The 24,449-nt window shown below is 44.8% G+C and overlaps 1 protein-coding gene across 17 annotated transcripts in view; it reads right to left on the bottom strand.

Moving 5' to 3' along the window:
• The window catches only part of DAB1 (DAB adaptor protein 1), a 1,138,205-nt gene that overhangs the window by 975,001 nt on the left and 138,755 nt on the right, over positions 1–24,449 (bottom strand). The window contains exon 1 of one of the 17 annotated variants that reach the window (XM_023258747.2): positions 19,307–19,450. The exons of the other annotated variants lie outside the window; for them this stretch is intronic. The gene's annotated coding sequence lies outside the window, so the exon portion shown is untranslated. Of the gene's footprint in view, positions 1–19,306; positions 19,451–24,449 lie in introns of those variants that run through there. 17 annotated transcript variants of the gene reach the window in all.

A 24,449-nucleotide genomic window follows, 5' to 3' on the forward strand; every position in this document is an offset into this window, starting at 1 on the left:
GACCCAGCCACCCGGGCACCCCCATTGGTGGTATTTTGTTACAGCAGCTCCTAAGAAGCAAACACACCCAACCACGTCCACATCATAGCTGGACTGACATTGAGTTCTCATCATGGACAAGCTCTTACCTCCAGGTCCTCGCACACACTGATTATTGCCTCTGCTTAGAGGCATCCTCTCCCCTGCTCGCCAGGTGACTCCCCCCTCCTGCTTGTTTCTTTCCTCCATCATGCAACTTCATCTGTGAAGGTCCTCCCTGACCCTCCAAGTCTAGCAGAGGGAAACCGGATATCTGAGTTGCAAAACACCCTGAATTTTTGCCGTCACGGCACCTATCACAACACACAACAGTTATGTGACTGGCTGTTCATACCCTGCAAGGTCTGTGAGGACAAAATGACCCAGTCTCTTGTTCTCAGTTGTATTCAATGGTCCCCAGTGCATATTACGGCTGACTAATGCTCACTGAGCGCTCACCACCTGCTCAGCACTGTTTTAAGTGCTTTATTGCATGAACTCCTTTATTCCCCCTTGCTACCCTATTGAGGTAGGTACTATTAATTTTCCCATTTTACAGTTGGCCACCATGGAAAGCACAGGCTGAGACAGCCAGTGGCCCATCTGCATTATTTTTGGCATTCTTCCAGGTGTACTTTGTAATTCCACCGGCATATCTCACCGTATGATTTTGGTTTCCAAGTGCAAATCCATCTTTGCCTTAAACTCATTTATGCCACCCGCTCCCACTATATCACCCACGCTCAACTGTTACATGGTGCAATAACTCTCCACCGGCCTCCAGAAAGTTTTCCCAGTAATCAAGGAGGCGCAATTGATTCAAAGTGTTAATATTTGCTCACCGCTGAGACCATTTGGGGGCCTCATCATTCATAGCAACGCCACCCGCTGGAGCTCCAGGGGCACAGGACTCTTGAGGGCTGCTGTACCGGGCAGTGATGAGAGTCACGCTTCTTGGATATGCAGCGTCTCATCATGGGAAGATGTGTACCCCCCTTCTCTAACCTGGGCTTTCTGGCATGCACACGAGAAGTGATTTAAAGGAACATAAGTGGAAATTGGATACCTGTGGAAGCCACTGAATCCTGGAGTTCGTGATTTCTCATTCATTTATTCAGCTGCCACGTATTGAATATAGACTATGTGTCAGGCACTCCACTAGATGCTAGGAACACGACACAAAACAATAGGAAGAAATCATCTTATCCATCTTCCTGCGTGCAGATAGGACCACACCTGCTGTCTGATGGCCATCCGTTCTCTCTCAGTTCCTCAAGACAGCTGGGCTGACTCACGGAGAAAAGCGAGGCATGGACCAAGGCTGTTTGCAGTGAAGGTCTCAACCCCACCTGCTCACTCCAAACGCAGCCTGGCCCATCCAGCCTCCCTCATTCCATCCCGCCTCTCAGCACCCACTGCTGTTTCAGGACCCACCTCTTGCTTGTCTGGGCTATTTGCCACAGGGATGCTGGAGCCAGGCCTGGGTTGAATGCAGCTCTGCTGTATTCTGGCCACATTGCCACCAGGAAGTCCCTGAAACCCCAGGTGCCTTGGCTCTTTCACTCACAAAATCATGGTGAAACGACAGTAACTGGGGCACCTGGGTGGCTCAGTTGGTTAAGCGTCTCTTGATTTCAGCGCAGGTCATGATCTCACGGTGGGTGAGATCAAGTCCTGCACGGAGCTCTGCGCTGACAGTGCAGAGCCTTGCTTGGGATTCTCTCTTTCCCCCCCTCTCTGCCCCTTCCCTACTCATCTGTGTGTGTACACTCTCTTTCTCTCTCTCAAAATAAATGAAAATTTTAAAAAAGAAAGAACATGACGATAACTTCAGAGGGTTGTTGATACAGTTGAATGAGTTAACAGGCAAAGTGTTTAAACAGTTCCTGATACACAGTAATCACTTAATAGACATTAACTAATTCTGTTAGGAATGCTGTAACTGCTTGGTTGATGCTTAGATATCCACAGGAGTGTGCCCCTGTAAATCTTTCATTCATACATGTATCCATTTATTTGTTTAACAAATATTTATCAGCCAGGTACGGGGCTCTGTGTTAGGAATTACGGGAGGCAAATAAGACACAATCCCTGCTTTTAAGGTGCACACTGTCTGATGGGCAGACAAGCAAGGAAGAATTGGCAGCCCGACATACAAAACAGATTATACATGGTCAAAATGTTGATCACCTCAATCCTCCCGATAACCTAATGAAATAGGCACTCATTGCTCTCATGGCCATTTCACAGATGAGGAAATGGAGTCAGAACAGGTGAGACCGTCTTCCCAAGGTTACACAGCTGGGAAGTGGCAGAGAATGGATCCAAACCCAGGACGTCCTGCCCCAGAGCTGTGCGCACAATCCCTGTGTTGTGCTGCCTTCACAACACTGACACTGTGATAGGACACTGGGTTTTGATGTATGTGCAGGATTTCTCATGCTGCGCATGGCAGGATATACCAAGCCTAGGGAAAGACCAGTCCAAGCATAGCAGTGGGAAAAGCACATGTTCAGGGCAAGTGGGTTAGTTAGGGATGCCAGACACCGGACTCCCGTGCTGGAGGAAAGTGGCAATGAGATGAGGACGGGTAGGGAAAGGCTAAGAGTAAGGCTGAGCCCAGGCTAAGGGATCTGGACTTCTCCTTGTAGCCAGTGAGGACTCACCTGCTAAAAGACATGGCTAGATCTGGGATTTGGGCAGAAAAACAAAGTTCAAACTGTCTTCCACGGGATGCTGAGTTCCCGTTCCATCCCCTGCTGGCCCTGTGCTAAGGAGCACATGGAGAAAGAGGCAGGCTTGCACCCCCCGCTTCTCTGCATTATGGTCTGTGCAGATTCGTATAGACAGACCAGCTTTAATCTAGGTTTCCTGCTCCTTGCTATAGAACCTTGGACAACCCGCTTCACCTTCCCAAGCCCGTTTCTCCCCCAGGGCAGGGAGAGAGTGGTTAGAGCCGCCTTGCAGAGAAGGCAGGTGGGAGGGCAATGTGACAAAACGCAGGTACTCCAGCAGAGATTTTCTTCAGAGTCCTTCCCTTGATGCCCTTTCCACCCTCTGGGGAGCCTGTGGGGTGGGGTGGGCTGCCCCAGGACCCACTAAGTTCTAGGCTGCCAACAGGAAAGCCTGCCTCTGGTTTTATAAGTGTGTGCCCAAGTCCTGGGGTAAACTGCCAACTCTCAGCTGTCTCGGCCAGGAGCCACAGGCTGTTAGACAAAAGGTGACATTAGTCTAAGCAGCTTCTCCCTGACTACCTTTGCTCAGCACCCCCTCCTACTATGACATCACATTCCTATGTGGGGCATCTGGTTCCTCGGCAGGGGGATGCCACATTCTAACCGCGGAGGCCACTGTTTGGGGAAGCCAGCCAAGCCAGGGGCTGTCTGCCTCCCTGTTGCTTCCCATAGTGCTGCCAGCAAGAAGGAAGAGGAGGAAAGGGCCCTTGATCCTCGGCAACTCCATCCCATTCCTTGGGCAAGTCAGAGGACCAGTAGTGTCTGTGCAAAGGGGATGCTCAGGGTCTGAAATGAACTCCAGAACATCTCCACTGGCCCCATTCCTTCACATGCAGGGGGATGGCATTCCAGGGTATGGAGGGTGTGTGCGGTGACACGTCTGCGGGTTTTGGAATGCAGCAGACCTGAATTTGAGCATTAGCTTTGCAACTTTATGCAAGCTGCTTAGCCTCTCTGTGTTAGTGTCCTAGGGGTGCGTGACAAAACTAGGAGGCTTAAACACATCATTTATCATCTCACAGTTTTAGAGGCTCCAAGCCCCCAGTCAAGGTGTTGGAAGGCTGGTTCCTCTGGCGGGCTATGAAGGTGAATCTGTTCTGGGTTTGTCCCCTTGCTTCTGGTGGTTTGCAGGCAATCTTCTGCGTTCCTTGGCAAGTAGAAGCACTGCCCTCACCCCTGCCTTCATTTTCCTACGGCAGTCTCTGTGTGCATGTCTCCAAATTTCCCCTTTTGTAAGGTTACCAGTCATAGTGGAATAGGGCCCAGCCCAATAACCTCATCTTAACGAACTACATCTGCAATGACCCCGTTCCCAAATAAGGTCACATCCTGAGGTACACTCGAGGTTAGAACTCCAATACATGAACTCGAAGGGGCAGGGGACAATCCTGCCCATAACTTTTCTCTGCAGCTGTTTCTTCTTAGTGCAATGAGGATAATAAAGTCTGCCGCATAGGGCTGGGTGACAGTTAAATGAGCTAGGGAATGTACGTACCTGACAAAAAGCAGTCAGTAATCGGTAAATGTGATTTCCTTTCCCCAAAATGGGGAGAGAAATCTCTTCCACGTACCTAATCTGCTACCCATAAATTAACCAGACTTAGTATCCTAGCATGCCCCTTGTAGGAATTTAAAGACCATTTAATCTAACTTCCATTTCAAACAGTAAGGAAACTGAGGCCAACAAAAGTAAAATCGTTTTTGCTGATTTAATGAGTAGCCTTGGGCTCGAACCAATTTTTCTCATTAGAATAAGAAGCTGTCTCATCCAGAGAAAAACTCACTATATTAAAATACCCTATATATAGGTCCTCACTTCCCTACAATAACATGAAAAGTGCATCTCGTGTAGTGTAAGTTGTCTTTCTCAAACCTCCCTCACAGCCATCATCTTGCTTGAGCTTTGCTACAACACAACAAAATAACCCAGGGAAGAAGAACTTGCTCCCATAGAAAAGAAAAGGAATCTGAGATGGCTGCAGTGCTTGTCCTAGGTCACAGGCCTACTCAATGATAACGTAAGGATCAGAACTCAAGTCTTACTCATGCTTTTCCAGGGCTTTCTCCTCTACTGCATGGTTTTTCTTGGGCTCTCAGTCACTTTCAGATGGGAGGCTCCTATACAAGGTTCAGCGAGGGCTTCTGCCTCCAGCATTCCGGCAGCCTTTGGTTGGTCTCCCAGCCTCAAAGACATTCCACACAGCTATTTCAGATCTCCCTTGAAACACCCATCTTTCGTCATGTTATTCTGCCACTCAACCGCATCCAAAGACACAAAGCTAACACGTGGGAAAAATATACCAAGGTCCCCAGATTCTGCTCCTTAGGCAGGGTGAAAATACTCACTTTGGCCCTGAGAATCCCAATCCTGAAGCTGGGCCAAGTGGGAAATACGACAGAGGGCCTGCCTGGGCACTCAGGTGGCTTTCTGCTTTGAGAAAGTCTCCCAGCCCTTATAACCCCAAGATGAGTAGAAATCATATTATATTCACTCTCCCATGGCCAGACCTAAAGAACCTACATGAGAATTTGAGTAAGCCATTTGCAAGAAATTTCAAGAAAGTACACTAAAAGAAATAACTAGGTGCATGTGGGGATTGATGAGCCATGGACCTAAGAAGTCAGAGAAGGCCAGTATCCAAGCTCTTAGCCTATGAGCTAATAACCCTGATTTACTGATCAACAGATTGGTTCATTCATTCATGCAGTAAGTCCCAAGTGAGGGACTACCCTATGATAGGTTTGTGCTCAACACTGTCTGGAAGTTAGAAAGATAACACGGTCCCCACTCTGAGGGCACTCTATAGACCAGAAGAACCATAATATAAAGTCCAATGCAAAGCACACCCCTGGCCCATGGTATCTTTTATTAAGTGTCCATATAGGAATTAGAGAATGTGAAGTCTAGACTTTTGTCAAGGCTATTGCAAGCTAGAGATCTTAGCCAAGTAACTGGGCATCTCAGAGCCCCTAGTTCCCATCTGTAAAATGGGTATGTTCTATATTCATAACAAAAACCATAAGAGCTCGCTACGTGGCTGCTATGCTTTCACTGCGTTATCTCATTTAGTCCACAATTTAATCCTGTAAAGTAGGTCCTAAGCTATTATATTTCACATTGGGAAAGTGACCCATGAAAAGCCCAAGGAAGTTGCCATTTATTTCCATAGGTACTGAGGGGAAGACACAGATTTGAGCTCTGTAGCCTGAGCTCTTAACATCTTTAATAAAACCTTCTTCCCAGTGATGCAGTGAGGAATAAATGAAATTGCATATATGAAAGCATTTTTTAAAAAATCATAAAGTATTACATACATATGAGGGGGGTTGTTATTTCTCCCCTCTTTGGGCATGAATAGACTTCCAATAAGCCAAGGAAATTCTGTTTCAAATCCTACCCTCCCTTTATTCTTCAACTGTTGCAGTAAAATGAGGGTCTGGGGATTTGGGGAAATAGTCAGGAGCCAAGGAACCGGCTATAGAGATATGAGATGGGAGAGAAAGAACCACGGGGCCTCGTTGTGCACACAGTTTGCAAGCTGATACGCAGACTATTTTCTGGGACCAATTACTCTCATCTTAATTAATGAACACACAACCCACAATCTGTCTGAGAAATGAGAGGAAATATGGCACGTGCTTAGAGGTTGCAGTGTGCCAGCCCCCAGATCTGGAAGCACCTTCCTCAAACTGCTGGACTGAGAGTCGCCATGGAGACCGCATTTGAGCAACCGGGCTGGACAGAAAGCTCGTTCAAGCCACCTCTATGAAATGCACGTGTGAAGTGTTTGCTGCGTGGCTGGCACTGGCCTAGGCAGTGTGGAGCTCTCAGAGTAAAGGCAGACCACCGTCCGCCCTACAGGTCAGGGCAGAGAGGATTGTTCGTCCACTTCCCTGCCTTTATTTTGTGCCTCCAGTGTGCTCAGCACAGTGCCTGGCACTGCGGGTGACTCTGAGGCTGAGGCTGAGGCCACACTCTTGCTCTCTGGTCACTTAGCGAAGACAGTGACTGATGCCAACAGATAAATGTATTGAGTGCATGCTCCGAGCTGGGCACTGTGCTACCTAAGCAATGTGCATATATTATCTCACTGAATCCTCACTGAGGCCTCCTGAATGAACTGACTCTTGATTGCTAGGGTTTGTTGAGGACTTACACTGTGCTCTGCATGCTGTAGGCCCAGCACTGGTAGACGCCAGCATTTAAAAACTTAGGCAGGATCCCTGGCTGATGAGTGTCAAAGCCAGGACTTGAATCCAGGCAGTTGAGCCTCAGAGGCTGAGTGAACATAACCATTACATTATAAGATATTCATTCACTGGATATTTTTTGAGTGTCTTCAAGGCAGACAAGAAGCTTCTATTTTAGTAAAGGGAACCGGGATAAGGGGAAACAAGCAATAAACACCTCCAGTTCATGAGAGACTCTGATTCATGCTATCAGGAAACTGTAGAGGGTGCGTTGGCACAAAAGGAGACGGGGGGGGGGGAGGGGGGAGAGGGCAACGTGGTCTTCTTCCAGCTCTGAGAAACGATGGGCTGAGTCACAAGTTGGTGGACTCTCCCTGAGGCCAGCTCTGGGACACAATACTGTGCAGGATGTCTGACAGACAGGTGGTGCTCTTGGGGTCCACACCCATAGAGAAGGGACAGAAAGTAGGGGTCAGCAGAGAGAGACGCCAAGCTGCAGTCCAACCCTAAGGAAGGTGCTGGCCAACCCCGAGGGGACTCCCAGTGCTGGAGCGGCCATGCGGAGCTGTCTATATGTGGGACTCTGGGTGGGTGCTGCCTGGGGAGGGGCGGACCTTGGGCAAGGCTGCTCTCTGCAGCTGAGTCAATCCCAGAAGGCCCAACACGCAGGAGCTGTCTGCTCACTGTAGTCCTAGCAGCCGGCCCAAAAGACCCCTCCCTGCAAGGGGACCTGGGTGGCACTTCACAGGGTCCCCCTCAAGGGGTAAAAGAGGGACCTCTCTGAGGCTAAATCATAAATACAATGGAATAGAGAAAAGGATGAAGGAGGCCAAAAGCAACCCAAGCAAAGGGAGTGCTCTTCTTGTAGGGGAGAAAAGGCCGTTCCCCCAAACCATAAATAGATAACAGGGAGACTCTGTGGGAAGGAAAAGGAAGCACATACAACTCCAGTTTCGGTTGGGAAGATAGATTAACTTGTTAGACTTAAAACTCTCATGAGCTTTTGTTGGGTTGTGTTATAACCATCTTATGAATTTAATTAATCACGACTGCTTTCAATCAACAGTGTGTGAGGCCATTAAAAAATAGCAATATTTACAAAAGAGCATTTGGTATGTGCCAGGCCCTGTTCAATGTGCTTTGTATATACTCGTTCACATAATCTCACAATAACTATGTGAAGTAGGTATTATTTTACAAATAAGGAAACTAAGGCATAGGGAGATTGAGTAACTTGACCAAGGTTGCATAACTAATAAGAGGTACAGCCAGACTTCAAACTCAGGCATCTGGGCTTCTGGGTGATACTCGTGACCATTAGATTATTCTACTGCTCTGGGAGGGATCACTGGCTGTATTAACTGATGCACAGAATCCAGCTCATGGTGAGGGTCCTGCTCATCAGATGCCAGTAGGGATTGTAATCACAGATTTGTCACCTATCCATTTCACCCCTGAAATCAGAGTGATCTTTTCACATGGTGAGAGTCTGCTCATCAGATGCCAATAGGCATTGTAATCACAGATTTCTCACCTATCCATTTTCACTCCTAAAACCAGAGTGATCTTTTCAAAACCAAATTAAATATTCCCCATTTCAAAGGCCAAACTTCCCATTGGGTCTTCATGGTTCTGTAGGGCCTGGGCCTGTCTCTCCCGCCTTGCCCCACAGTACAGGCCCTGTGTATCCCAACACCACCTCAGGGCCTTTGCCCATGCTGTTCCCACGGCCTGGAGAGTTCCTCCTCCTCTCTGTTCCCCCTCGGACTAGTTAATTCCTTCTCATCGCACAATCTTGGATCTCCTTGTTACTTTCTCTCTCATTACACATTTCGCTTTTCCTCCAGAGCACTGCATATAATTTTAATCCTTCATTTGAGTGATTAACATCACAGTGTAAACTAAATAACCCATTGTGTAATTAGTTGTTTAATGCCTTTTTTTTCCCACGGCAATGTAATGCTGTCGGGAGAGGAACTCGGTCTTGTCTGTTACTGTACCTCCCAGTGCCTAGCACAGTGTCTTCCAGAGCGAAGGGGCTCACCTGACACGGGATGCAAGCGTGAATGAAGGAGCTTCCCCGATACAGCGACAGAGGGAGGTCAAAGTAATTACCGGCTTCTGATAGCTCTGGCTCCTCTCCTGTAAACAATGAGATCTCCTTGCCTAGTTCTTGTGAGGATAAGAGCTAATGGATATAAAACCCCTAGCTGAGTCCGGCAATTAGCAGCCCACCAGTAATTGGTATCTATAATAGTACTATTTATATTTTTATTAGTAACATTACGAAGGGGGGAGGGGTGTTATGGAATAGGGATTAGGAGTTCACACTCTGCAGCCCGCACTTGAGAACCAAATTCCGGCCATGCCATTTCCTAGCTGGGCTGAACCTCAACTATCTCACCTGTCAAACTAGGGTGAGAAGAGTCTTACGCTTACGGGCTGTGGTGAGGATTAAAAACGAAATAAATAAAACATGGAGGGCATAGTCTTGCCTATCATAAGCTTTATCTCCACAAATGGCGTGGGTTATTATCACAAACAATAATCCAGCAAAAGAATTTAAAGACGGGCTTAGTATGCACAAAATGGTAAGTCAAGACCACGATTCTCAAACATTGGAAGTAGGAACACCTAGAAGAGAGACAGTTTCCACTGGAATACCAAAGGGCAGAACTATCATCAAGGAGCTAAAATCCAGGGCAGGCTGGTGTTGGCCCCGCCGATGAGATGCTGGAGAAAATAGCAAGTGTCTCATCTCTGGGAGCGCGCACGCACCTAGAGGCTAGAAGGCCACCTGCCAAAGGTGAAGTAGAAGAAATTGGGTGGGAGGTTGTGGTACAAGCCCTCATCTGAGTATCCCGTGTCTGTAATATTCTGAAATAATAAGATTCTCTAAACTTTCAAATTCCACGCAGGTGTGTTTTCTTTCTTTAATTCAGCTACGTTTAGAAAAATAGGGGATGGGGCACCTGGGTGGCTCAGTTGGTTAAGAGTCTGACTCTTGGTTTCAGCTCAGGTCATGATCTCGGGGTTTCATGAGATGGAACCCCGTGTCTGGCTCTGTGGCTGAGCCTGCTTGGGATTCTCTCTCTCTCCCTCTCTCTGCCCCTCCCCCACTCACGCTGTTTCTGTCTCTCCCAAAAATAAACTTAAAAAAGGAAAAGAAAAAAAAAAACTGGGACATATGCATGCACCATTTTTCTGGAGCACAGGAAAGCTTCAAAAGATGTCTGCACAGATTTCCTGAACATTCTAGAACCTCAAAGGAACACTGCAGGTTAAACCCCTACAAATCTCTGACTCTTGGGTTCAGTGTTGTTCCAAACTGTACCGTGTGAGAATGAGTGGGAATGAAGTAAAACAAAGGCACATCCAATATGTTTATTACTGTCACCTCTGCTTAGTTTGACACGTAAGACAATGGTCTCCTTGGGCTTCACAGTTAGCCTTGGCCCTGTCCCTGAAGGGCTTGATGTGGGCAGTCCGTCCCTGAGGCATCAGAAGAACACACACAGACATGCTGAAGAAGGTGATTCTGGCAGGAGACGGCAGGAGAAAGCTGAGCATGTTATATGACCCACCTGCCATATAATCTACTCCCTTACATGCACCTCACTACACAATACATAATGCACTTCCTCATCGCACGTAGACTCAGATAATCCCATAATTTTCCTTTTCATTCACTCATTAACTTATCTGACCTGTATTTATTGAGCGCTTACTGTTTCCATCTATTGCATTCTTATGGTACACCAGGTCCTATACCAAGTGCCCATCAAACTCACCCTCTTAACTTCATATTTGAGGAAACAGATGTAGAGATTGACTTGCCCATAGCCTCCAACTGGGGCACTGTCCTCTAGGCAAACTATGACTCACTGTCCTGATTTAATAAAGATAAATGATTGTATCCATCATTATCAGCACGAATAACAACAATAGTAAGGATTGTTAGTACTTGACGATTTACCGGGAGCACATACATAACCCATCCTATGAAGTGTGAGGGTAATTATTCCTGCTTTACAAATAAAGATACTAAGACTCAGGCAGTATAATTAACAAGTTCATCTCGTTCATCCAGACAGGAAGTGGAAAGCAAGTCAGCTCTGAGAATACCACTCTGTGCCCCTTCATGCCTTTCAGCATAGGACACTTAATATTTAGTGTCTCCATTTTCAAACTATCTCTTCTGTAACGCGTTCATTATTTAATTGGATCTTTCCAAGAACACACTGAGATAGGGAGCATTGTCCTCATATCAGAGCTGAGGACACTGAGGCTCAGAAAGGTGAGGTTACTTATACTAGATACACAGCAGCCAGGACTGACACCCACATCTTTGATTCTGACACGGTGCTTTTCTCTTTGACCCCCCACTGACAAATACCCTCCTAAAAGGCCTCTTGTGGAGGCAAGGCAGGTTGCTGGGGTTGCCTGTAGAGTCCACACCCCAGGAATTTCTTTTTCCTTCTTCCAGCCATCGCAGGCAGAGGCCCAGGGTTCCTGGGGAAGTGGCACGGAAGAAGCACATGCTTTGCTCAGTACTAGGCCAGGCGCTTAGGAACTGAATCATCAGGGAGCTGACACAATTTCAAGTGCTCGCTGCCCTAATTATTTGATGATCTGTCATCACAGAAATGGAATGCGGGGGGGGGGGGCAGTGTTCAGCTTGGGTCCCCGGAGAGGAAAGGCAGGTAGAAATGTTTCAGGCTCAGTTTACAGGGGAGAAATCTCCACTGAAGTTTATGATCAGTTCCAAATGTTGTTTCTCAAAAAAGGCAGGAAGGAAATGGCATTCATTGAGCACCTACTATGTGTCAGACATTGCTGAAAATATGACACGTATTACATGGACTAACTCGTTTGATTCTCACTATGACTCTGTGAGAGAGGGATTATGCAATTTGTAGTTGAGAGAACTAAGGATCGTGTCGGGGAACAGCCAGAGAGTGAGGTCAAGGCCAAATCAAGAAGCTTAGACTCACTCTTGCAGAAATCACCATAGTTTTATCCAGGAGAGTGATATGGTCAGAACTGTATTCTAGAAAAATCACTCTTTCTTGCTGTGGACTGAACGTATTTGAGAAAGCAAAGACTAGAAGCAATGGAGTTTTAAAAGCAAGTATTCAAGATAGGATGAGGGCTGGGTGTGCCTGGGGGGCTCAGTCATGTAAGCATCCTACTCTTGATTTTAGCTCAGGTCATGATCTCATGGTTCATGAGAGCAAGCCCCAAGTCGGGCTCTGCACTGACAGCTCAAACCTTGCTTGAGGTTCTCTCTCTCCCTCTCTCTCTGGCCCTCTCCCACTCACTCATGCCCATGCACAGACACACACGTTCTCTCTCTCTCAAAATAAAGAAACTTAAAAAAAATGACAAGGGCCTGTTACTAGGATACACAAATGAGGAGTGGCTGGATTTATGCATCAACAGGATGCTGAATCCACATCTCTAGAAGACAAACTGGAGGCCAGGGTGTAGGGAAGAGGTGGGAAGGAAAAAAAGCTCACGAATGGCACCCAGGCCTGTGCAACCAAAAGGATGGTGTTGCCCCTCAAGGACATAAGAATGCAGGCTTCAGGCACAGGCCTGAACACTCAACACTTGTTGAGACTGTGAGATGGCCAAGTGGAAATGTCTAGCTTGCAATGGAAATCAGGGCCTGGAGCTCCAGATAGAGACTGGACGGTGGAGAATTCACCAGCATAAAGTTGATATTTGCAGCCAAAGGCATGGAAACAATTGCTATATGAGGGGTACAATGAGATGTGTGAAGGGGGAGTAGAACAGAACGCCAAGGACACCAAGAACAAGAGCTCCCCCAAAAGGCTTAGTGAGGAGTGTCCAGTAGGACAGGAAGTACTGAAGAGAAACTGCATTTGCTTATAAAAGACTTAGTCTTCTTGTGTAAGGTATTCATTAAGAAATGAGGGTGGCTGCTTGGGGTGCCTAGGTGGCTCAATCGGTTAAGTATCCAACTTTGGCTCAGGTCATGATCTCATGGCTTGCGGGTTCAAGCCCCATGTCAGGCTCTGTGCTGACAGCTCAGAACCTGGAGCCTGCTTCAGATTCTGTGTCTCCCTCTCTCTCTATCCTTCCCCAGCTCATTCTCATTCTCATTCTCATTCTCATTCTCATTCTCATTCTCATTCTCATTCTCATTCTCATTCTCTCTCTCCTTCTCTTTCTCAAAAATAAATAAATGTTTAAAAAACATTTTTTTTAATGAGGGTGGCTGTTTATCCATATTAAGAAAGCGTTATCTCTGATGTGACCTGTGTTATCCTGGGAAAACACACAGTACAATGGAGTCCATGTAAGAAATGACTCAGAACTCTGTCTAGATCAAAGGAGAAAGCAGGAAGATTGCGGAGTCCCAGCAGCTGACCAGGTAATAGAAGAGTGAGCAAGAGTGGTGGCTGAGACCTCCCCCCATGAGTGTGTGCTGAGAAAAACACAGTGCTACTGCTCTTTGACATGGCGTTGATGCCTGACACACAGGTGGTGATGCCAACCAAACATGGAAGTAGTCATATCTGAGCCTAAAGAAGGAATCCATGGAGAATAATGCTCACAGTTCTACAAGGCTTGAGATTCACAATGCTCCTATGACCTTTCCAGCAAAGTAACTGAGACAGATTCCTTCTCACTGTCCTATCTTTCAAAAGTAGAAATTATTGAGAAATTTGTGGAAACTCACAGAACTGTAGGATCTCAGAATGGGAAGAGACCTGAAATGTTTTTTTTTTCCTAATTGTTACTTGATGAATTAAGTTGCTAGTTAATTCATTCACTCCACAAATATCTATTGAGCACTTTTTATTTGTAAGCACTGTTCCAGAGATGGGGGACACAACAAAGAACAAAACAGACTATGATTCCTGCCCTCATGAAGCTGATATTCTAGAGGGAAACATTTAACACTAAAAAGGCAAGTAAATAAAATATAGTCTATCAGATGATATAGAGCTCACTAGAGGAAAATAAGGCAGGATGAGCGTAGTGAGTGCTGGAGGGTTGCAATTTTAACTAGATTAATCGTCATAAATTATTTTTATGGTTGTCTCAAGGGAATGGCCTTCCCTCACTACATTTGTTTTCACACCTATGAGTTAATTTGGGCCTTATAAAAAGGTGAGAAGGGCAAATGTCACCATCATTATCAGAACTAATTTATCAAAGATTTGTTTCTGGGCAGTCATGATACTGATTGGTTCAAACACTGTCTCATTTTATTGTCACACTAATATGAATATAGTTACTATTAGTATCCTATTTTAAAGATTAAAGGAAAAAACCCACAGAAGTAAAAAGAAGAGATAAACAAACAAACAAAAAAAAACAAACAAACCTTCTTCCCACAGTCCTGAGCTTGAAGTGCAACGCTGCCGTCTATATAATGGTAGGCTGGTTGCTTAACTTCCCCAAACCTCAGTTGCCTTATGTGTGAAATGGGAGTGACAAGATCCAGCTCACAGAGTTGGTATAAGAATTAAAAGACATTCGGACATGACAAGGTAGGAGTCAAATCAGATACATCTGATTCCCAAGCACAAAAATTTAAGCACACATTATCCTGACTCACTTTTTGAGCTGAGGAAATTGCTAAGCAGTGGTGATTACAGTAATGATAAAATTACAACACTGATATGATCATGTAAAATAACCATGACTCAGCAGTCCAGACTGCCAATTTAGAAAAGAACAATTACATTCTTCATTGTACTTAGACCTTGAATTTCTGCCAGTGTTAAAACCAAAAGGAAAGCAAGACTGTATTCTATGTAACATCAAATTTCCCCAGGTTTGCCATTCACTTCCCAGACTTGGTTTCTCCCAAACAGATACGTATGCATGCCAATACATGCATGCAGCCCTGGATGTAACAATCATCAACTCTCTTACAATGCCTGATGGTGGAGTGTAATCCAAGCCCTTTATACATAATAACTAACTTAATCTTCCCCAACAGTCTTAATGAGGTAGTCACTATTATCATTATACAGAAACTCAAGTCCAGAGAGATCAAGTAGGTTACCCATCACATGGTCACAGAGTGGTAGAATGCCATGTGATTCCAGGCATTTCAATGTCAGAGTCTATACTCTTGACCTTATGCTATGCTCCATCATTTGCATTACTCAAATCACCACTGGTCTGTCTTCACAAGTGTGATGCTTTCTGTCTGGAATATCTCTTTCCTCTCTCACCTTTCTACATTCTCACCTGATTAAATCTAACTTTCCCCTCAAGACTCAGCTCAGCAACATCTCTGCTGAAAAGCCCTAACTAACCCCACCCACCTCCAATCTCAATGGGTATCCTTTCCTCTTCTCTGGGCTCATGCACCTTGTGCTTATCTCTATCATAACACTTCAAGAGATGCTCACAATGTCCTGTATTTGTCCTTCCCACCTACTAGATGTGACTTTCTTTAAGCCTAAGACTGTTATCTGGTAGAATACATGTAGAACAGTAGATCCTCCATAAATATTTGTTCAGTATATACGTTAAGTGTCGACTGTGATAGCTATATTGGTGGTTACAGTCCCAGAACATACTTTCCTGTGTTTTTTCTCACATACTTCAAAGTTCCAACCAGGGAATTTCAACCAAGGAAGTTCAGGTATGGTTTGGGATGGAGATAGGGACCTGACCAGCCTAAAGCAACTTCTCTCTGTGACTTGTTCAGGAGGGTATACATAATCCAGGCTTAAGGCATTTAGTGCAACCCGCTACACTAGCCAGAATAATCCAGAGTGGGTAACTGACTTACAAAGGTACAATCAGAGGATGCTCGGAAGTTAGTTCAGAAGTTGAATGAATTGAAATGTTACTCTGCTCTCCAAGGGAGGCCGGAGGCATGTAGCCCATGCTGACATTGTCAGCTATTGGAGACCTCAAGGTGATGAAAGTGGCTCCATCAAAGATAGATCAAAGACACAGAAGGATGATGTCTTCATGATATTAATCAGTCACAGGTTCAAACCAATTTTGAGTTCTCCCATAACTGTGGACTTCTCAAATACATAAATCCCAATTTTATTTAATTTATTAAACAAATACATTTTAAATATTCTTCTGTCCACCTGGTTTCATTTGTTGGCAATAGAAGGAAGGGTACAACATTAAGGAATGACATGGGCAATAGCAAAGGTGAGGAAGTACAAAACATCATGGGAGATGCTATTGAATTGTACCTGAACTTACCTGGGTGGTCGCTGGGGACTCTTTGGAAAGAACTACTTTCAGACCTATGTCTTAGAAATATAACTCTATCTCACTAGGTTTCCACTACTATTCTATACCTACATCTCTTTGTGTTTAGTTTTATAGCTTATTATTAATAAGGAAAAAATAATAATATACCAAGATTTCCACTAATACATAAAAAATGCATCTCTGAAGTTAAGTGGAAATGATATTCTCAGGGAAGATTCTAGGGAAAATAATGTTTCTGAGAAACAGATGGTATCTCAGAGCCTCGAGTCTGTTGGCTTATAACACCAAGGCAACGAACTTTATGCCAACAATTAAACTAGTCTTCCCAGTAAAATGGCAAACCCCTCAATCACATGGCTCCTGATGATACTGCCAGTATAAAGTGTTTAGATTCCCTAGAGGAAAATAAGAAGAAAACTACAGCACCACTAACAAGAGAAGATTATAGGGTAAGGAGATAAGAGAAGACAAATAACATTTTCTCAACAGCTAGTCAGGGCCACGTAATATTCTAGGTGCCTGTCATTCATCAGCTTACTCTGACCCTAAAGATCAGGGATGCAGGCTCCAGCTTGCATGACCTGAGAGTCCACTACATCATGTGTGATTTTTAAACTTTCAAAAACGAAATCATGAAAGTGCGAGGTAAATACTCCCACTCTCCACCACCCAGCTCAAATACCACATCTTTCATCCAGTTTCCATAACTCTACCCCTACTTTGGTTTGCTTCTTCTCTGGCGTCTGAAAGCACTGACAGCTTGTCCTAGACAATTTAACATCCAGCCACCTAGGGACCTGAGGATTTCTTTTCCTATCATTTCTATTAGTTAGGACAGTTTGCTCATTTGCTTTTTTAAGAAAAAGGTAGATTGAGAAGAATAGAGGGTGTGGTAGTTATCAGACTATCTTCAGAAATAGTCTGGGTAGCCCTTATTACCACATGGTAAAGTTGTATTTCTCCACTCCTTTAAAGGTGAGTGGGGTCATGTGACTTGTTTAGCCAATGAAATTGTGAGCGGAAGAAATCTGTATTACTTGCAAGAAGTTTTAGAGCCAGTGCACATTGGCCACATTTACTTCCCTAGATGGAAACATGTACATTTACATGGAAACATGTCAAGATAAAGACTGTATCTGTGATTGATGATGGTAAGAAAGAGCTCCCCAATGAACATGTGGGTTAGCACACAGAATAAGCAAAACCCTTGTAGTATTAAAACACTGAAACTTGGGGATGTTTGTTACTGCAGCATAAATCAGCTTATCCTGACTGTTTCAGATGGATTGGTTACAAAGACACAGAAGTGTCCTCTGGATTCCAAGGTTAGAAATGCAGCCTGGATTGAAAAAGACACTAGAACTGGGGCCTATAAAGCTTCCCAGCTGTGCCTCATTCTGTGTGTGCTTTCTCTTCCTCCCTCCATCTCTGACTGCCTCTCTCTGTCTCTTTGTGTTTCTCTTCCTGTTTCCCTAGTTCCTGGGTGGGAAGAAGGGGAAGATGTTTGTCCTAAACCTTTTGAGCATATTTGTCACAATTTCCTGTTTCTCCTGTCTCTCCCTCTCATTCTCTCTCTCATTCTCTCTCTCTCTCTCTCTCTCTCTCTCTCTCTCTCTCTCTCTCTCACACACACACACACACACACACACACACACACACATACACACACACACACACACACATTCATCATTACTTGGTTGTATTTCCAAATTAACAGGGAAGGGACTCTGATCAGCTTCACTTAAGATCAGGGGCCCACCCCTAGTCCAGTCAAACATGGTCAGTGCTGACAGAAAAAAAAAAGAGCTGTCCATGGGGTAGGCATTTAAGGTGGCTTAGTATGAGTTTGGTATATAATAATAGTAGCTAATACTGAGATAAAGACTTCTTTTTGGGGGTGATGCTTTGAAGAGCTTCATGTCAATTAACACTCAGAAGCCTTAGAACAACTCTATGAGTTAGGTACTAATATGACAAGCCCTATTTTATAGACCAAAAAAAAAAAAAAAAAAAAGGAAAATAGACACACAGAGGTAGGGTAATGTGCTCAAGGTCACAGCTGATAAGCAGATTGGATATGTGAGCCTAGGCAGTCTCACATAGGAATCCTTGCACTTGACCTCAAAGCCATGTTGCCTTTTATAATGTAATTGGCATCTGCTGTAAACACTTTGTCTCTCCAAGCAGAGCAGAAATCCATGATAAAAATTCTCCACACCTATAAAAGTGCTTTAATAAAGGAAGGGACCAGCATTATTAAGCACTGTGGTAGATGCATCCACATTAAAGGACTACTGTCATTGAATGGTAGGGGATGTCCCCCGAGAAGTTAAATTACTTGCCCAAGATTTTATAATTAGTAAATGACAGCCATGACTCAGACCCAAGTCTTCTGATTCCAAATCTAGCATTCTTTCGGAAATACCAGGGTATTTCTCCCAGTGTCAAGAATCATGAATAAATCCTATTCCCCTCCTACTCAGTGCCTTCAAATGACAGCATTGCTGCTGGCTCTGAAGGCAGTGACAGAAGTCCTTTTCTCACAGTGGCACTAGGGAGGCTCAGAGGCCAAACTCCAGACCTTTCCTAGCTACACTACCCTAGCACCAGGCTTTTGTAGAACCATCTGTATTCCATGCCAAAGAAGAAGAATCCCTGAGCCCTGGAATTCAGAGCTGGCAGGGACCTGAGATCTCACCACGCTAGGGGTTCCAGGCTAGGCTCCCATCCCAGCAGGAAACTTGAACTGGAACCAGGAACTTGGCAGCAGTTCAGGTGGTCAGAATGAACACATATGGAGAAGTCAGATGGGGAAGATGCAACCCAAGGCTGTTCGTGGTCGGGTGAGCCATGAGATTTCTTCCTGGGCTACCTTTTCTCTGGGTGACTGCATATCTGACTTTTCCAGACCCCTTTTCTGAGGACAGAGCTCTTAATATTCCATCAGACTCTGCTGTTATTGGCTCAGGTTCTGAGAAGACAAGAGTCTTGAGGAGCAATGATTGTTGCTGAAATCTGGGAGGGCTGGGGACCAACCTTACACACCGTACACACACCCTTTCTCTACAGGAAATAATAGTACTGATAAAAATAGCAACAATGATGATTATTACCATCTGTGAATCACTTACCATGGGCTAATCAGGAGCACACTCATTTGTCGATCCAAAACATATTTAGAGAGAAGACTAAGGCTGAATGATTTGTCCGAGATCACACAGCAAGTAAGCCAAAAACCGGGATTTGAATTCACATTTGTCTGATTCCCCCAAGATTTTCTCTGCACAGTGCCATCATCCTGGTGGACAGATGATCCTCAGCAACCCAGGGAATGGCCCTGAAATTGACCAAATGGGCTCATTACTCCCTAGATGAGGAGGAAAAAGAAGGAAAAGGGGAAGTCGGGAAAATAACGAGAATGAAGAAGCTATAGACAGCAACGGATAGGAGGAGAGAAATAGCAGGAGGGGAGGGAAGGCCAAGAGAACACAGCTGCATTGACAATCTAATGTAATTCTAGAGGAGAGAAAGGTGCAGAAGGATTATAGTCTGGGTAATTGTTCTTCTGACCTTAGCTCCCTAAAGATCAATGGGAGTGCCAGCAATCTAAAATGATTAAGTACTTCTGCTATTCCTCAAAGCCAGATTCTTTTCCAGAAGAAAGGGGGGAAGGAAAGATCAGCAGATTCCAAAGGCTGGGGACCAAATCCCCCTCCTGCTGCTTCTGTCCCTAGGAATCCACATTCTGCCTCTTGGTGTCGAGGGAGTGCCTCCGTTCTCAGAGGGCCAGGTGTAGGGAGTTGGCAATTTTATCGTTCCTGGAGTTCAGAAGCAAGCAGCACTGGGCTCCAAGCACCGCTATGCTCCAGGGTCTGAGAGTTCAAACACAGAAGACTCCGTTTTTTTCTCTTTGATTCACTTTGTCTTTCTGTGGCACCTTTCTTGGAGATCAGCAATTTACAACTATCTGTGACATACGTGCCATCCTCAGGGAAGGAGAGAGGAGGGCCAGGAAAGGTAAGCAGAGCCCAAGTGACAGGGATACCCCTTCTGCCACATGCCTTCCAGCATGGGGTGCTCCTCATATCAGGGTTCAGGCTCCCACCACACCTCATCTGCCACATTCAGGCTTTGGAGAGACACAACATGCAGAAGGCTTCTACTGCTTTTCTATCTTAAGTGCCTTAGAAAACTATTGGCCTGAGTGTTTAAATCTTTCTCTGTTCTGGGGACTGGGGCTGAAGAGCTCCTTGACTAATTAGCTCACTGACCTTGGAGAAGTTACTTAGCATCACTATACCTCAGTTTTCATTAACTATAAAAGTGAAGATAATCAACATATATACCTTATAGTGTCCATGGGAGGATCAAATAGGTTAATATACACGTAAGGTGATTAGAGCAGAGCCTGGCAATCTGTAGATATGCAGTGCAAGTTCCCAAGAAGAGGTTAAAGGGTTCTCTTACCTTGTTCTTTCCCTTGAGCCTAACCTAAGATGCCAGCTCTCTGCAACAGTGGCTCTGGATGAAACAGAACAGAGGGGAAGGGGGAAGCATCACCGGAAATAGAATGGGAAAGAAGAAAAGAAAGGAAGGAACAATACTCGTCAGTATCAACGACAAGCCAGACATATGCTTGAGGCTTCCACATGTGCTGCTGTTATTTTTAATATTAATAAATATAATGATGGTAACAGTGTTGTAGTGAACACAGTGCTGGCATGCTTTGTGCAGGGAAAATCCTGTTGGTATGAAATGCACAAGCTCACTTAGTCCCGACAATAATAAGAAAACACAGGTCTCTATTCATTATCCCCATTGTACAGATGAGGGAATCAGGTTCAGGGAAGTGAGGAGACCTGCTTTTTGGAAGTGGAATTCAAAGCCAATGCTGCGACCTCATCTATGCACCACTGAAGCTGTGAGGGTGTTAGGAGTCTAGGCCTTCTGGGGAAGAGGCTGATGAGAATAAGTCCCAGGTCCCAGGAGGGAGAACAAGACAGCTTGTTCAGGAACAGACGCTCCTTTCATTTCCACCATCGGAAGAGGTGACCAGGCAGGGTATTAAATCTCGTCAAGGTCTTCAGAAAGAGACAAAATTCAGAGAAGTCAATGGCTTGACCAAAGTCACAAGACGACATGGGTAGGACGCCCTCTGAGATGCCCTGATAGGACACTGCACTTCTGGTCTCATGGCCCTACTATCAATGCAGGCTTACCCTTAACATCACCTCCTCATAGAGCCCGAGGCAGCCTGCCCGAGCTGAATCACACTCTCCATCACACTCTCGCCACCTACTGCACCATATTTTTCTTCATGATGTTCATCGTTACCACTTAATGCTACATCACATCCTTACCTATTGTATTATCTGCCCTGCCTACATCATATAAAGGTAAACTTCATGAGGCCAGGGATCTTTGTCTCTTTTGCTCGCTGCTATATTCACAGGAAATTAAAGCAGTGCTTGGCTTGTGATCAGCACTCAATATTGTTGGATGAATGATGAGCTAATTATTAATTAATTAATCACGCCATGTTATAATTGTCTTGGCACTCTTCAAATCTCCACTATTTATAATCTCAGTGAGATAAGGGATTGGATTACTAGTGTTTCCTCAGTGTTTAGTACTATGCCTGATATATAGTAGGTGCTCAATAATTGTTCTAAAATGAATGAATGAATAAATCGATGGGGCAGAACTGAATCGTTAGCTCCTACCCTAGTCTTTGTTTCTCCTCCCCGGGTACTGGGAAGTTCACTGGAGAGGATAAAGTTGGAGGCAGCCATGTATAAATGTGGCTTAGCCAATGGAAAGGGGAGGGAGATGTGTCCAAGGGCAGGCATCTGAGAAATATAGCCTGTGAAGGTGCACCTAAACCCCAACCACTGCCCACACTTCCATGACTTAGTCAGAAAAGACCCCGAAAGCATCTCCAGTGACTTTGACATCCTGGAACTGAAGGACTCTAGGACACAGGTGGTACTCTCATCTTTTTAATAAAACTTTACGACTCAATCAAGATTCTGAGTTATTATTTCTTTTAAATACACAAAGGGTCTGTGGCTTCAGAGGGTGTGAAAACTCTTCGTCATATCTTGACAGAATATTTCTCCATCCAAGGGAGGAAAAACAAGCCCAGCAAGGTAAGCACCCGGAATAACAGATGTGTTTTTCCAAGATTATGCCCAAGGGAGAGAAAATAAAGGCTTGCTGGATGCAGATGTCCCCAAAGCGGCAAGTTTATCCTGTAACCTTGCCAAGGCAATTCCTGCTGTTCTCAATGTTAATGCCAGAGTAACAGAAAGAAGAAGAATATTCAAAGAGTAAATCAACTTGAAGCTCCAAGGCAAACAAGAACAGAAATGGGAGGGCCTTCCAGGTTTAAGTCAATCATGAAAATCGGGCTGTGCCTCTCCTTCCTTACTGATGCAGGGTTTTAGCAGAGCCGGTTTCATCTTGGAGGCAGGGAGACATCCTGGGAGGGATCAGAGCAGTCTGGGTTGGGACTGAGACTCTTCTACTTCCTGTATGACCTCAGGCAAGTTACTGAGCCTCTCTGATTTGAGGATACTGGGAAGGCAGACCCCACCCTAAAACATCTACCTACATTGCCAGTGACGCTTGATAATATACTGTTAGCAGCAAGTATTCCCTACTATGAAGAATTCCTCCTCCTTGCAATCCTGGTTGAGTCAGTAGACATAGGAGACCACATTCTAGCAATGCGCCAAGAACACGAAGCTGAAGTCCTAGAGCTAGGATTCAAGTTCGTATCTACTTACCTCCAAAGCCTGTGGTCTTGTCACTGTCCCTCTTAACCTTCCAAAGTTGAATCATGAAAATTGGGACCCACAGAGTTGGTTCAAATGAAATCAAGCTTAATACCTAACACTAACTCACACGGCAGAACGGTACAAGGGAAAAAGTACTACTGTGGAGTATGAAGACCCAAGTTTAAATCCCAGGCTTGAGCATGTATGATGTTCTTATGACCTTGAGAAGGTCTATTTTTTCTACTTGACTGAGTTTCAGTTTCTTTATGGAAAAAAATGGGCAAATGCCTGTGTCAGTCAAGATACACTAAGTTGTGTTGCAGTAACAAATAGCACCAAAATGTAAATGGCTGAAACCACTGGAGATTTTTTTGCTCATGCTATACTTCTCTTTCCATTCATTTGGGGTCTCTTCTCTACATCTGCCTCACCCCAGGATCTAGGCTAATGAAATATCTACTGATTGGAACACTCCTGGCAACCCTGGCAGAGGGAAGAAAAAACCCAAGACAGTCTTGTATCTGCGCTTAGATGCTCAGCTGGAAATTAACAAACTTGACTTCTGGAAGCTCACAATTCCTTAGATAGAACTGGTTGCATAGTACTTCCAACCAGTGCAGGCCAGGAATCATGCTCCTGCTATGCTCTGAGAAGACTAGAGAAAGAAACCTTTTTCTGAATGGCATCAGCAGCTACTTAGCTACTCATCCTGATACCTTCATAGGGGCGCCAATAAGATGAAATGAGAAAATATGTAGACAAATGCAGTAAAGAATAAATGTATTCTGAGTTTTTGAGCCTTAGAAGCAATGAATGAACAACTCTCCATCACTTTTTTCTCCCCCCATTTGAATGCAATATCTTTTGAGAAATATGACTGGTGGGGACTTCAAAGTTTATCTGCTGAGGTCAGAGGTTTGTATGTCCTAGCCCAATAGTTCGGGATGCAGTAAAGGAGTGTACCTTTCTCTACAAGACACTGAAATGGTAATGCAAACTTTAAGCCCATGCAAAAGTATGTAATCCATGATAAGGATCATAGAATTGTAGGATTTTAGATCTGCAAAGGATCCTGGCTATCCTCAGTCCATGTGCTCATTTTTTCAGAGGAGGAAAGAGAAGTCCAGAGAAGGGCCATGACTTACCCACAGTCACACAGAAATAGAGTGGCAGAGCCAAGACCAAAGTCCAGGTCTCCCCTTCTCCAGGCCACATGGTGCCATGGGTCCCTTTCCCCTGGTTTTTCATTCCGATATGGGATGTTGATATCAAATCCAGACGGCTTGTGGGGGATGTTTTCCTTTAAACCTTGTGAGTCATTGATCTAGCTATACCCCCAGACCATTACTTAATAATAAGTATGAAAAAATAAAGGGCCGTCTATAGGATTTTAGCCAGTCTGCAAAGGCCTAATTTAATAAGCATTAAATACCTGGTCCTTGGGAAAGATTATAGGAAAACTGATTTAAAAACAACAACAACAAAAAAATTTAAA

Source organism: Felis catus, chromosome C1 (genome assembly GCF_018350175.1).
Source record: "Felis catus isolate Fca126 chromosome C1, F.catus_Fca126_mat1.0, whole genome shotgun sequence".
Classification (NCBI taxonomy): Eukaryota; Metazoa; Chordata; class Mammalia; order Carnivora; family Felidae; genus Felis; species Felis catus.